General features: G+C 45.2%; 1 protein-coding gene across 1 annotated transcript in view; it reads left to right on the forward strand.

The window, feature by feature from the left end:
• Nucleotides 1-15,145, forward strand: part of LOC147899315 (intraflagellar transport protein 172-like) — a 440,631-nt gene that overhangs the window by 161,263 nt on the left and 264,223 nt on the right. The window lies entirely within an intron of this gene.

Below are 15,145 nucleotides of genomic sequence, written 5' to 3' on the forward strand. Positions count from 1 at the left end.
GTGAGCGGGGGGGCTGAGTGGGGGGTTGAGCGGAGGGGTGAGCGGGGGGGCTGAGCGGAGGGGGGGCGGGGGACTGAGCGGAGGGGGGGCGGGCTGTGAGGGCTGTGGGGACTGAGCGGAGGGGGGAGAGGAGGAGAGGGAAGGGGGGAGGGAGGTGCGAGCAGCAGCGCAGAGGGGGGTGCAGGAACAGCAGCGGGGGGAGCAACGCAGGCAGCAACGCCGGGGGGGAAACGCAAGCAGCAGCAGGTGGGGGGCAGCACAGCAGCAGCCGCCGGGGGGGGTAGTGCAGCCGCCGGGGGAGAGAGAGAGAGAGAGAGAGAGTTTAAAGACTGAAGCATCCATTAGACTGAGAAAACTAGATACAAGATACTGAATAGGTGCAGCCTCTATGGGCATCTACACCCAAGAGAAGGACAACATAAGCACAAAAGTCACTAGTATAAAACGTCTGAGTCCATCGAGAGGATGGAAGTAGTGGTGTGGCATCACTGCGGTGGTCCTCCGGATGCTAATAGAATTGGGTGACCGCACGAATCCAAGAGCGGTTGTTTCTCTCCGTCTGCCCCGCCTCCTGCTGTCCTCTCCCCCTTCCTTGCTGCCCTCTCCCACTTCCTTTGACCTACCTCCTCCCCTCATCCCCTCACATGTATTCTTTATCCCGATATACTCTCTGCCCCCCGTTTATCCCCCCGGCCTGTGCATTATCTCCCGCCCTCACCCTTGACCCCCCCCCCCGCCTTACCTCTGATCCCTCTCGCCTGTCTGTTCTCATCACCCTTGACTCACTCTTTGTCCCCTGCCTCACCTCTCAGAGCCCCACTTGTTCAAATCTCTCCCCCACCTCACTCTCTATCCCCCTACCTCACCTCTCAATCCCCCCCCCCCCCGCCTATCAAATCTCTCCCTTGCCTCACTTTCATGAAGGAGAAAATGGAGAAAGGTTGTGAACAAAAGGTTGTGAACACAAGTGAACAAGATGTGGTCACACAAAAACTCCAATAGAATGCTCGATGAAAATGAAGTACAAGTACTTGCTACATGGGCGCAAAATAAATTCTCTCTCCTGGTGGTGCAAAATACCTTCTATCTCCTAATGCAAAAGGCCCTTGTCTCTCTCGGTGCAGAAGGACCTTCTCTCTCTTGGTGGTGCAAAATAACCTTCTCTCTCCTGGTGCAGAAGGGCCTTCTCTTTGCGAAATACCTTCTGTCTTCTACTGATGTAGAAGGCCCTTCTCTCTTCTGGTACAAAAGGACCTTCTCTCTCTTGGTGGTGCAAAATAACCTTCTCTCTCTTGGTACAAAGGACCTTCTCTCTCCTAATACAGAAGACCCTTTTCTCTCTTGGTGGTGCAAAACAACCTTCTACCTCCTGGTGCAAAGGAGCTTGTCTCTCCTAATAAAGAAGGTGCTTCTCTCTTCTGGTGCAGTGCATACCAAACTTCTCTCTCAAGGTGAAAAGGACACGCCATGTCCTTTAGCTTCGGTGATGGGTGAACAAGCAGGCTCGGTGTCCTTCATCTTTGGTGATGGGTGAATAAGGAGGCTCAGTGTCCTTTAGCTTCGGTGATGGGTGAACAAGGAGGCCCGGTGTCCTCTAGCTTCGGGGGTGGATGGACAAGGAGGGTTGGTATCCTCTAGGCTTGGTGGTGGATGCAAAAGTTAAACTCATGTCCTCTACCTTCGGTTGTGAAAGGCGCTTTGAGCCCTCCTCTCTCTAACAAGAACACTCTCTCTCCACCCCACCACTACTCCCTTACAATGCCTTTCTCTTTCCACCCCTCACCTCTCTCTAGCTTCATCCCTCTCTCCCCCCTCTTTCCAACCTCTCTTGATCCCTCACCTCCCCTCGTGAGCGTGAGCGCCTCTCCTCACTGCTAATTTTAGCCACTTTGTTAAATGCTCAGAAGGTTATGGTAGCCAGTTGGTTTACTAAAGTTTTTGGTGAGGTTTTCTCTCAAGTTGACTCTTATGCGGTGTGTATGGCACGGTCTTGTGATGCTTGATGCCATTTTCCTTCAAATACCCTTCAAAGGCATTTGATGTGTACTCTCTCCCATTGTCTAAACAAAATGTTTGTATCCGAGAATTGGTTTTCTTCCCATCCAAGGCTTTGAAGTCTTGAAACCAATAAAAAACTTAAGATTTAGCCTTCATGAGGAAGAGCCATGTGAATCTAGAATAATCATCAAGCAATGAATGTAACAAAATACCTTGCCCCCTTTGGGTTGTCACATTCATGGGACAACATACATCACTGTGTATGATCTACAAAACTCTAGTGGCTTTCATTGAACCTAATCCAAAGGAAGACGGTGCAATTTGCCAAGAGCACACCCTTCACACACCCATTATCTAGCGGCTGTAATTTTGGCATTCCATGAACCATTTCATTGTTGTACAAGTAGGCCAATGCCCTATGATGAACATGGCCAAACTTGGCATGCCATAAATCAGATCAACATCAATTGGTTAGTCATCTTAGAGGAAGTGCAGGGAGGATGCTTTAGATAGATGCAACCTCACCCAATGATTTGGTGGTTATAAATGACAGACATGTGGCTTGTTCACTTTTGATGGGGGCTTTCTCGATGAAATGTATTTCTCTTTAGGTCATTTTCTTGGGGCCACAGGAGGATGCCTTGGTTTTTGATGTACACTCAGGTGGCAAGCTCTCTATTTCCTCAGATGATATTGTTTTGGGCATACCTTTTCAGCCTCTTTGAAGGCCAATTGGGCGACCATGCAAGGTTTCTCATGGGTAGCCTCTTCCAAGAAGGATATTTTTCTTAGGGAATGGAGGGGCTCTCCTTTCTTCTTAGATTTTTTAGCAGGACTGAGGTGTCATTTTCAGCCTCTTCCTTGGTTTCTTTCTAGTTTGTATTGAGGTTTTCTGTTGACTCATTCCGGGTGTTTTTTTGGCTCATGCCACGCATGAAATACGGGTGTTTTTTTTTGCTCATGCCACACATGATGTATTTCCCCTCTGGTCTTGCACGTTTTTTCTTTCTTAATAACAATCTCTTTCATGGAAAATAAATAAATAAATAATCCAATGGATTTTGGATTAGCAACAAAGACACTCTAGATTGTGGGACTGACTTTGGTTTTACTCGGGTTTAGAGGGGTGTCTTTGTTAGATACTTTGGCTTCCAGGTTGGTGTGGATATCTCTTCTTTGTAGGAATTTGCTTCCGCGTTGGAGAGGGTTAGGAGAAAACTCCTATTTCAGGGTGGTTTTTGTGAACCAGGTACTACTGGCAATGGCATAATTACTTGCTTTTGCTGGTGCCATTCTTGGAATTGCATCACTCAGCTCAAATGGCGTGTAAGGAAACTTTTACAGAGTGGTGTAGATGCTTCAACAACAGACACCAGAGCTAGGGTGTCTTGGAGGCGTTGATCTTCCCCACTTGAGAAGGGGGGGCCTCAATATTATTCACCCACACTTGCAGTGTAGGGCCTTGCTGTGCAAGGTTGTGGTCAGGGGCCTTTTCTTTTTTTTTTCAAGAAAGAGACTTCTATTGAGTAAGAGAAAAAACCCGCGAGAGCAAGCTCAAAGCGGAATATATCATGAAATCATGAGAATAAATAAAACCCCCTTAGAGTGAGGTGGAAAACAACCAAGGCTGAGGCTGAAAGTGCCACCTCAACCCTGAAGTAGTCTCACAGAAGAAAGGAGAATCCTTCCATTCCCTGAAGAAAGAAGCCCTCCTAGCTGAGGCTGCACGGGAGTCTCCCTGCATACTCGTCCATACGGCCATCAAAGTATGTACGGTGTTTGTCCAGATACTAGCCAATGTGTGCGAGGGATGAACCTGAGTACCCTCCAAAGCCTCTGTGCATCTGGCTCTCCAGATATGACAGGATGCTATGCTCGCTAGAATCTCCCAAGAAGTATCCACAGAGGCATGTACAGCTGTAAAAGGAAGGTGTGGTACCACATCCAACGAACAGGACTCAATTTGATGACGTCGAACCGAAATGGCCCGAGAGGAGTCAAATCTCTCATAGAATACCTAAGGCCTTGTAAGAGAAAGCCAAGCCACTGAGCCCCATGTCATAAAGAATGGGGAGTGGGCAAAGTGACTGAAAATCCTGGCCTACCTCCGTCCAAATCATCTCGTCTGTCTGCAATCCCATAAGCAATGCTGAATAGTCTCCGAGGTAGAGAGGCAACGAGGGTAAGTAGGGTCGGCTCCGACGAACCTGGATCTCGAAAGGTTCACTGCAATCCCACCATGGATAGAGAGCCAAAAGAAGATAGTGATCTTCCTATTCCTGTTGGATTTCCAGAGTCTCCTCCAGAAGCACCTTTGCAGATCCGCAGTGATATCAAATGTCTCCCAATGAGGAACTTTGGAAGGTCTCCAACCTCTACTACTGAGCTGAAATCTCCTGGCATTACTGACCGTGTAACAAAAGAAAGGGATGCTCTTCTCTCGATGCCCTGTCTCAATCCACTCCCACTCTCCGGGGTCCCACTGCAAATACCTGATGGGAGAACTCCCCCATAGAGCCAAAGCCTCCAAGACCTAGTCGGGGGTCTAGGTCTAGGAACCACTCTGAATCTAATCCCTACACCAAAAGACCTACAACCCTGATAGGCTGAAAAGCAGACTCAAGCAAGATGTCCTTTGTGGACCTGAGCAATCTGCCACCATCCTACACACTAAAAACTAAAGCATCCTCCTGTGCATCTCGAAAGGCCAAAACCTGAAGCGGAACACCGCCTCTCGTAAAGTACCTGCCCAAGTGGAGCAAGTGAGTGGCATATCATCTGTGTCTACCCAAACCTCTGGAAGGGCTGCCTCAATCTCCAAGATCCTCCGTGCACTCCCTCTGAGATGTCCTGTCAACCTTGATTTGGTCTCCTCTGGAAGCCTGCGGAAAGCTTTCCAAGACCCCATAGATGATGCAGGTACCCTCTCCCACCTGGACCACTGCATGTAGAGTGAGGCACCAAGTGGTCTGCCATGATCATCTAAAATACTGTCATTCCACATGATGGGTTGCCTATCAATCTCTTCACGAGAGGAAGGAGGAATCCTCCGAAGAGTGCTCCTGAAACCTGGCCCAAGCTTTCAGAATGGCAACCATGAGAGGGGACGAAGGTGATCTGAGGTGTGCTGTGCTGAAGATCCACCTAATACTGCTCATCCAGTCTCCACTTGAAAAAGGTGTGCACCTCTGTATGCTGCTAATAAGAAAGTCCTTCCACGGTTCCTGCCCTGGCATAAGTCCCCGCACCACCATCTTGCATAGTAAAGCTCTGCACTGTAAATCTGGATCAATAATATTGAGACCCCCTTCCTGTGTAGGGAGGATGAGGGTCTCCCAAGCCACCCTGGCTAAGGCATCTACTGTGCCATCAAGCCCACTCCAAAGAAAGTTTCTGATTGGTCTCTTGAGCTGAATGATGCTGTCCCTAGAACGGCACCAGCATGAACAAACAAACCAGGCCGTGGCCAAGAGGACCTGGTTGACCACCACAACTCTAGAGGCAAGATCTAGCTTGGCTGAGTTCCAAAAAAGGAGCTTTCTCCTGATGCTCTCCAGCACGGGAGCAAACTGCTACGTGGAAGAAATATCCAAGCCGACCTGGCAGCACAAATACCTGACAGGCACACCCCTCTGAACCCAAGTAAATCCTATGTCAAGCCCGCAAACTGGAATGTCCTCATCACTGATCCAAAAGCCATTGGATTTATGCCAATTTATGTGCGCCCCGCCGCCAAGCAAAATAAATCCAATGCTGTCCTGAAAGAAGTGAGCGTCTGTGGAGTTGCATCCAAGTAAACTGCTGTGTCATGTGCCAACTCACTGTCAAGTAACTCCTCTTCCCTTCTGATGGGAAGTCTCAGCCCAATGATGTCAGCTTGAGATCTAACATAGATACTCATAGCTTCGGCCACGAATAAAAAAAAGGAAGGGAGCAAGGGGGCATCCCTGACGGACTGATTTGGAAATCTGAAATGTCTCACCCCTTACCCCACCAATATGTACCTAGCTGTGGGCTGATCTGTACAAGGAGGAAACACCTATGATCCAAGCATCAGTAAAGCCAAAACGTAGAAGGGTGCTCTCCAAAAAACCCCAATCTACTCTGTCATAAGCTTTCTTAAAATCCAAAAGTAGAATGGCTAGATTCTGGCCACTCCGCATGGCCCACTCTGAAGCTTCGCAGAAAAGAGAAAATGTTATCAAAAAAGCTTCTGCCATGCACAAATCCTGTCTGAGTGTCATGAACAAGATCAGGGAGAAGGGGCTGCAATCGGAGGCTGATTGCCTTAGCCAGAATCTTGTAACAAGTCCCCAGAAGTGTGATAGGCCTCCACTGGGACACTAGATTTCTGCAACCTCCTTTCAAGATAAGGTGGATGAGACCCTCTGTAAGCGACCCAAGCATCTCGCCAGAGTCCCAAATGGCCTGCAGGGCTGAAGTAATGTAGTCTCCAATCATATCCCAAAATGCAATGAAAAAAGAAGGGGTGAGGCCATCCGAACCTGGGCACTTGCCCTTGTGAAGGGCTGAAAGTGCAATCCTGAACTCTGTGTTGGTGAAAGGTGCATCGAGCAAAACATGCATATCCGGATTCACCAACAAAGGGGATGCTCTGCCAAATAGCTGTCTAGCATCCTCTCTATCCTGTGTCTCAGGATCAATAGTAAGAAGGGTGGCTTAAAAATCTGAAGCTATGCGTAAGACATCATCAACCTCTGTCTGTAAAACCCCATGTGAGTCAATAAGCTGGGATACACTCTCTCTACTATGTCTAGGGCCAAGAGTAGAGAAAAAGTGTTTATTGACTCTACCACCCATCTGAATCTAGAAGGACTCCCGTGCATGAAAGGCATACTTTGCTCTCAGATCAAGCAATATTTTCTGATGAGCCCTTGCTGTAGCAAGGCGCTCCTGGATCCAAGCATCTGAAGGCCGTTTCTGCTCTTCCCTCTACAAAGCTGGAAACTGCTGGCGAACACCAATCTCACGTCTGAGAATATCTCGTCTCCTTGTACAAGCAACTGAGAGGTAGAAGTCGCTAATACCAGAAAGCTCCCAATAAAAGAATGAAGTCAATGGTAAACCTGGGGAAGCCCGGGAAACCTGATGAAGAGCGAAAAAATTTCCTTATCTGCCTCCACTAGGTCGAAACCAATATCAAAGGCGTCAAAGAAGATCTTCCTGTGTCCCAGGTGTAAAAACTCAGCTTTGAGCACAGTGCTCGCAGCCTCTGGAGTGTCAAAAATCTAGGAGACGAACATCTAATAATCGTGGAGTGAGGTCTGGGGGAGAGCCGCAAGCATCCAGTTGGGATCTGGAGGGGTGAGACCCGAAGATGCATGCTAGCAACGTGGTAGAGCATTCAATCTCTACATCCTTCTTGAGCTGCTGCAACTCGTCTTTAGAAAAACTAATAGTTTTCGCGGCCGGTGGAGGTGGAGTAGGATTGGCTGACAGAATATCCATCGCCAATCGAGGTGAGGAGGCCGACTTGCATGTACAGGATGCCTTCCCAATCAGTCCAGCCACCTCAGCCTAATTTGCCACCTCATCAATGACATTTTACCACTCTCCCATTTAAAAAATGCAAATATCCTCCAAGGCACGTTAAATGCACATTTTGGACCTTTAGTCACACAATTCCCACACACATTAGCATGCACATTAAAGCTTGCATGCACCCCCGTACACACACATGAAAAGCCCTTGACATGGGCACCAAAACATGTCAAATTCCCGTAACATGCAAATGCACATGCAAGTGCACATTGACTCAGGAAAATATAAAAAAAACCCTTCATGACTTGACTTTACATGACTCCAAAAACATCACTTGACCACACACTGGACACCCTTGCTCTGGAAGTCTGGTACAACCACATTGCATTTCATCATTTCCCATGAAGTCCTTGCAAAACATACTTTATTGTCTCAAAAAAACTATACATTAGTCCATCATGCCTATGAAAGAAAAATCCACAAATGCCAAAAGCCCACACCTACCCTAGATGTGTACAATTATGTGGCTACCAACAGCTATATACAATGCTCAAAAACTTGATACAGGATTTTGTCCTATCATTTTGCCCATCCCCAAGTCTATAGACATTCATGTCTTGCAGATAGAGGTATATAAGATTTGCATTTCTTCATAGATATCCTCATCCATGAGGTCTTCCGGCTTGTCTGGTTTCATCACAGTAGGTCCAGAGCTGCCCACGCTCATGATCCTATGAAAGTATTTCTTTAGCCTGAAGCCATTGACTCTATTCTTATGCTGCTGACCATCCAAATTCTCAAGTTGATATGAGCTATTTATGAATTCTTCGTCACACGAAAGGTCCATCCCATTTGGTCACAAATTTCTTCTTGAAGGTAGAATGCAGACTACTGTTGTATCTCAAACCTAGATCACCCTCCATGATTTTCTTATCCGTGAATTTCCTGTTTGCTCTCTTCTGATTCTCCTCTTGAATTAAAGCATAATGTTCCACCGCCTTTTTGTCTATCTAGTTGTGCTTCCTGCAAATCCAATAACCGGTTTTGGAAAGTAGAATTTGAATCCTCGTTTATCTTCATTAACATCTGTACTGCAGGAATTTCTACTTCCAAGGGTAATAGAGCTTCTTTCCCGTAAACAAGATGAAATGGTGAAAACTGGGTGCCTTCTTTTACTGCAACTCTGTAAGCCCATAAAGCCCAATGCAAAGCAAGGTCCCACTTCTTCTCATGTGTTCTCATGATCTTTTCCATGATATTAGTACACACACCATTAAATTTTTCATTCATCCCATTACATTGGGATAATAGGGACTTGCATATCTGTGTTTAATCTTCAGCTTTCCACATAATAAATCCATCAGTTCACTCCTGAAACCTGGACCTCTATCAGAAAGCAACTCCAGTGGCACACCAAATCTACAGCAAATATCCTCATACACAAATTTACGTATAGATTTCGCATTTGACAGCCCGTACTGCTCGTGCTTCAGCCCATCTCGTCAAATAATCCACAGCTATCAGCACATAACAATTCCCCTGGCTGTCATGGGTAGAGGACCGATGGCATCTATTCCCCATTTCTCAAAAATATTATAAGCAAGCATGACATTTCTGAGTTCTGGATGTAAGATCCTCTTACTCATCTGCTGACACTGTAGGCATGACCTGCACCAATGTCTTATGTCTCTCTGGAGGGATGGCCACACATACCCTTCTGTAAGTATTTTCCTCAGCATGATTTTGAAAGCAAAATGTCCTCCACATACGCCCTCATGATTAGCTTATAGAATATGAAAAACTTCCTCATGCCAGGGAATTCTTCTGAGCACCAGATCAGCCCCTTTCATAAAAGAACATCATCTATCAAACAATAATAAGTACAGCTTTTAATAAATCTGTATTTTCTTTGTTTCGGAACTTCTTCAAGCACTTTACCAGTTAACAGGAAACTTTCCTCATAAGCTGATGTCTCCCTTCCTTTGTATAAGGGCTCCTGCACTCCTACTGCATCAACATAAGCTGCTGTAATTTCCTGCGCAGCAACATATGCATTTACATTCTTACCTCTTTCAATATGCAGGAGTGTCTAGGCATCCAATTGATTTAACAGTTTCTTACCGCCCTTATCCATCTCTTCAAATGAACATGCATAACCTTCTAGATACCTAAAATTTGTTTCACAACCAGCAGAGCATCTCCCTTAATCATGAGTCTCTTAATACCGAGACTAATGCATACTTTCAAACATTCAAAGAGGGCTGCATATTCAGCTTCATTATTACTGCTGGGCTGAATTCCCATTTTCCGAATCTCCTTTCTCCAGGATCATAAATGAAAATTCCTCTTGTACTTTTATTTAAATTTTTTTGTAAGATCCATCAAAGTGTAAAACAAATGCATCCTCTAGTACTTTTTCTTCATTCATGTCAGTGTTCTTCTTCACATCTTCAACTAAAATAGGTCCTTCTTATAGGTGAGGAGATCAGCCAAGGAAGCTCTGGTAGAGTTCTCAACCAAGAAGGTAAAAGAGTACTCTTGTAACTCTACTATCCATTTAATTATGCTCATGGAGATGTTTGTACTATTCAACATATGAGGCATTAGTGAACATGAGGTAGAACCACAAAAGGTCTAGACAATAGATAAGACTGAAAATCTCCTACAAGCATACAAGAGGCTAGCTAGGACCAATTCAGCCACTGAATACTTCCTTTCTACTTCACTCTTCACCCTGCTGGCATAATAGACTGGTCTCATATATCTGGAACCCTCTCCCTGCTGCAAAAGAATAGCACCATAGCATCTGGTCCTATAGACGGATTTACATAAAAAGTCCTGGAATAATCTGGTGGCTTTACACTTGAAATATGAGTCAAGGATTCGTTAACTACCTCAAACACCTCTTCACTCTCTGTCGTCCATTTTAGAGGCTCAGATTTTACCACTTGCTGAAGAGGATACAAAATCTGAGATAACATATGAATAAATCTTGATAGATACTTCACCTTCTGGAGAAAGGTATGCAACTGCTTTGTATTCTCAGGAGAGGACAGCATAATTAAAGCTTTTACTTTACCTGGATCTGGCTCAATCCCATTCTTAGATACAATATGCCCCAATATTTTAATGGTGGTGTGAGCTAACTAAGTCTTCTTAGGATTAATTAACCACCATTATTATCAATCTCATAAAATACCTGATCCAGCTTACGATAGTGCTCCCTTCTTCCACTGTACACACAGATGTCATCAATAAACACTTTACAAAATTTATCCAGGAAAGGTGATAAAATCAGATCTGAATTCTCCTGATAGTGCGAGGGCCGTTGGTAACTCCAAAAGGCATTTTCCTGTAACAAAAATAGCCCCAGGGGGTAATGAAGGTAGTCTTGATTTGATCTTCCTGGGCTATGGCTATCTGGAAGTACCCTGAATATCCGTCACACAAGCTGTACATTTCATGACCCGCCACTTTATCAAGAATATCATCTAGAAAAGGCAGAGGATAGTGGTTTCTCTTTGTCACTGCATTCAAAGCTTGTAATCGACACAGACTCTCCATTTGTCCACACCTTTTGGCACTATGACCATAGGACTTATCCAATCAGAGTGAACTACATGATAAATTATTCCTGCCTTGAGAAGCTTATCTACCTCTTCCTTCAGCACATCTCTCTGTTCCGGGCTTAATCTTCTTATTTTCTGAAAAACAGGTTTGGCACCTTCCTTCAGCTCAATCCTCAGAGGCTTCCCTTTAAATCCCCTGATCTCCTCATAAGAGGTGATAAACAAATTGGGCTATTTTCTGCAACATCTTCAAATATTCTTCTTTCTCCTCAACATTGAGATCAGGATTCAATGATTGCTCAATTCAACACCTAGGTTGATTCTTGAGAACATTTGGGCTGCATTAAATCCTCGATAACCTCAAACCTATCCACCTCTTCCTCACCAAACTCTGCTGCCCCCACAAAATCCACCTGTGAATCCTCATCTACCAAATCCACCAATACTATTGTTCCTTCATCACTTTCTGAAGTCACTGAGCTCTCATTCTCACTGCTAGTTTCACTTCTCTCTTCCTCTTCACTTGCTGAATCTGAAACTTCAGCCCTACTTACCATATCGAAATTCAATTTCTTCCATTCGTATGCACTGAAAAGATTCCTTTTTGTCAATTCTGAATTGCACTTACCTTCCTCAACCACGGCCTTCCAAGAATCAAAGGATTAGGCTCCCAACCCGCAGGCATCACATGACAATCCACTCGACATGAAACACTGAATGCCTCAACCTCTAGGCCAGGTACTATCCTAAACGTCTTCACCTTGGAGTGGTTTGCCATACTGATGCGATAACTAGAGGAGCGGGATATCTTCAGTCCTAATCTCTCCACACAAGCCTGAGTTATCTCACAAATCTGTGCACCCCCATCTATATAGGCCTCTCCAAAACCCTTTCCTTTATGCCAGGCTTCTACAGCGGGTAAAAGATCTGGCAACTTTGAGACAGACATCAGCTTAATTGTACCTTTATGAGAGTTCCTCTTTGCTGGATTTACAGCCCGCCTCCATTCTTTTTTAAGCTTTGGGCATAGACCAATCATTTGGGCAAATGTAATGTCCGGTTTCCTCGCTAAAAGATCTTCCACCAAATCATAATCTCCCTACTCCTTCCCCATGGGATAATCTGCAGTTTTGTACTTCCTTCTGGGCTTCCTGCTCTTCTTCTTTTGGTAGGTAATCATCTCCTCAGACTGCTTCCCCTTCTTTGCACTCGAACCAACCTCCTCTTCTCTATCTCTCTTTCCTAATGCCATGACGTCTTTAACTTCCTCCAACTCCAACAAGCCAAATGTAACTGCCTTACCTTTCCCTTTCTCTTCTGTAGTGGCTTTATGGATTCCAGAGGTACTAGGCTAACCTGCATCTTTTACTTCTACACTATGATCATTCACCCGATTATTTAACCCTATTGGCAATGGATAAACATCACCTCCAACACGAGGAGTCTTATCACAGTGTGTGCTGTAATGTCCCCACTCTCCACAATTAAAGCATTGGACACAAGGTGCAAATGACCCTTGACCTCGTCCTGCCTGCTACGGGCCTGAATTATTTGAAGAAGGCATGCTGCCTCTGCCATAACCACCCGATGATCTACCTCTTCCCCTACCGTTCATCAAATTTAAACTCAAACTCTTCATAAGCTCCGACATTTCATGAATTTCTTCTTTTATATTCTCCTCCTTCCTGACTTCTGGCTTCTGTATTTTTGGCTTCACATGAGAGAGAATTTTAGGCACATGCTGAACCATTGGCATCTCTTGCATCATTTGTGACAATCTTATCTGCTTCCTCTCCTTCTCTTTTGCTACTCTGAGAGCATCCTCATAAGTGACCAGCTCTTTACATTTAATCTTTATCCTAATCTCCGGCTTCAGACCAGCAACAAACCTATCCTTTTTTGACTCTGGGAGGAACTTCAGGTAATAAGGCCACCTGCCATTTATTCCACAACACAGTGAACTTACCGACATACTCATCCACTAATTGAGTCGGCTGTTGCTGCAATAAACATAGCTCTCTCCAAATGCCATCAGGATCTCTAACACACATAAACATGTCCAGGAAAGCTGTCCTCACCTTTGGATAAGTCGGGTTTCTGTGAGAACCCTGATCATCATGCATCCTTGCAAAGAAAGTCTATAGCCAAGTTCTCGCTTCTCCCAATAGACAAAAGGATAGAATCTAAAGAAGGACTTCTGGAGCATTCCTGTCTTTAATAAGAGCTGTGAACTCCAAGCACTCTAAAAACCTCTCTGGGTCTTCATTGGGCAGCCCGTGAAATCGAGGAAATTCATGAGCCATCTCTCCTCTTGACTGACTTATCTCAAACACACTTCAACCAGAAATACCACCCAACCTCTTCTGGGAAGAAAACAAAAATAATCACTCTACTGAAGAAAACTTACCCTGCATCTGACTGGCATTCTTCTTCCTAAGAGCAACCACTTTCAAAGCCTTTTGAACCTTAGCACGGAGACGTATCACCCGAAGTTCAACATCAAGGCATCTATCTCTCCTGTGTCCACACTCCCCACATAACTCACAATGAATCACTCTCATGCGAGGCTTTGTCTTCATAGTTTCAATCCCTAACCACACAGAAATTCAAGCAACATTTCCCAGCCAATTCTTCTGGGCCGTTTTTTCTCGAGTACCCAATCTCAATTCAAAACTCCTCCTGTCCCCAGCAGGATTGCCAAAAAGATGATAAGGAGAAAAAGGAAAGACAACCGGAAATTATGTACTTCACCACGTCAAATAGCTGAGACTTCATAGGGATCAGCTACAATGTGGGCTCGTAGATGATGAGCTTATGAACCAGATTCCAGAGTATGTGTCTTTGTACTAGGCACCGAGACAAACCCCCACAAAAAAACTGACTGAACATGGATCACACAGAGTCAAAGAGAGCCAAAAGACTACATAACCCGAAGCAGATAAACTTAGAACTGAACTTCCCTCCAAAAATCAAAGAACAGTCAGCCTCAGAATACTATGAACCCATAGCCAAAACTCCTAAGCTTCCATCAAGGACAACAGCTCGTAACTCTTCACATAGTCATAACTGCACCACAACATCTCCTTCATGTGGAGAAAACCAGCAACACGGCCTCTCTTATCATCACGGAGCATTCAGAATCTGTCTACTCCAAATTTGCAGTCGAGATTCATAGCCAAGTTCTTGTACTTGCTCACAGAGCACCTGCATCTCTCTTCTCCTTCACGCTTGCACAGTAGCGACGCCACAGTATCGCCTTCTCTGTCATCAAACCTCAGCATCCATAGCTCTCTTCAAATACGGCAGCCTAACCTCTAATCACATGCCCTCCTTAGCATGATGATCCTGGCCTGTATCAAGAACTCCAGCCAAAGCAACAGTCAGTGACTCGTTCGTCACTTACAAGCTTGCACTCTCTGAACAAGCTTCTCGCTCACATGCAACTAACGATCAACTATCTTGTATCAGGAACTCCATCGTCATAGTAGCTTCTCCCCTGGATCTGGTGTACACGATCTTCATAGACAGCATATTCCAGCCTCTCAAAAGCAATCGTTGTCGACACTTTCAATAGATCTTACGTACTTCATTCTTTCATTCTTTCACCTTTACGTGAAGGTAGCCAATAGAGCAAACCTCCCGTCATCACACAAGCCATGGGACTCATGGACTCCCGTAGTCAGAGAAGCTCCCATTTCCAGAGCCCATCACTCATCTTCCTCACGCACAGTTTTTTCTTGTTCTCACACAACCTCCGTTCCACTACGATCCTCTACCATCGATGTGGTCATTTTTTCCAACTCTTCAAGAAGCCTTCGTTAAGTGCAACGTAAGGTCCTTCCAGCGTCCCCAATCAACTCCCAGCCGCCATCTTCACGTAGCTCCAACTCACAGTCTAGCTCCGCTTCATCCTTTCATGTAGCCACCTTGCATGTGCAGGATGCCTTTCCCAATCAGTCCAGCCACCTCCGTCTAATTTGCCACCTCATCAGTGACATTTTACCACTCTCCCATTCAAAAAATGCAAATATCCTCCCAAGGCACATTAAATGCACATTTTGGACCTTTAGTCACAC

The sequence above is a fragment of the Dipteris shenzhenensis genome, chromosome 8 (genome assembly GCF_047967505.1).
Source record: "Dipteris shenzhenensis isolate YYH24624 ecotype China chromosome 8, Dip_SZ_1.0, whole genome shotgun sequence".
NCBI lineage: Eukaryota > Viridiplantae > Streptophyta > Polypodiopsida > Gleicheniales > Dipteridaceae > Dipteris > Dipteris shenzhenensis.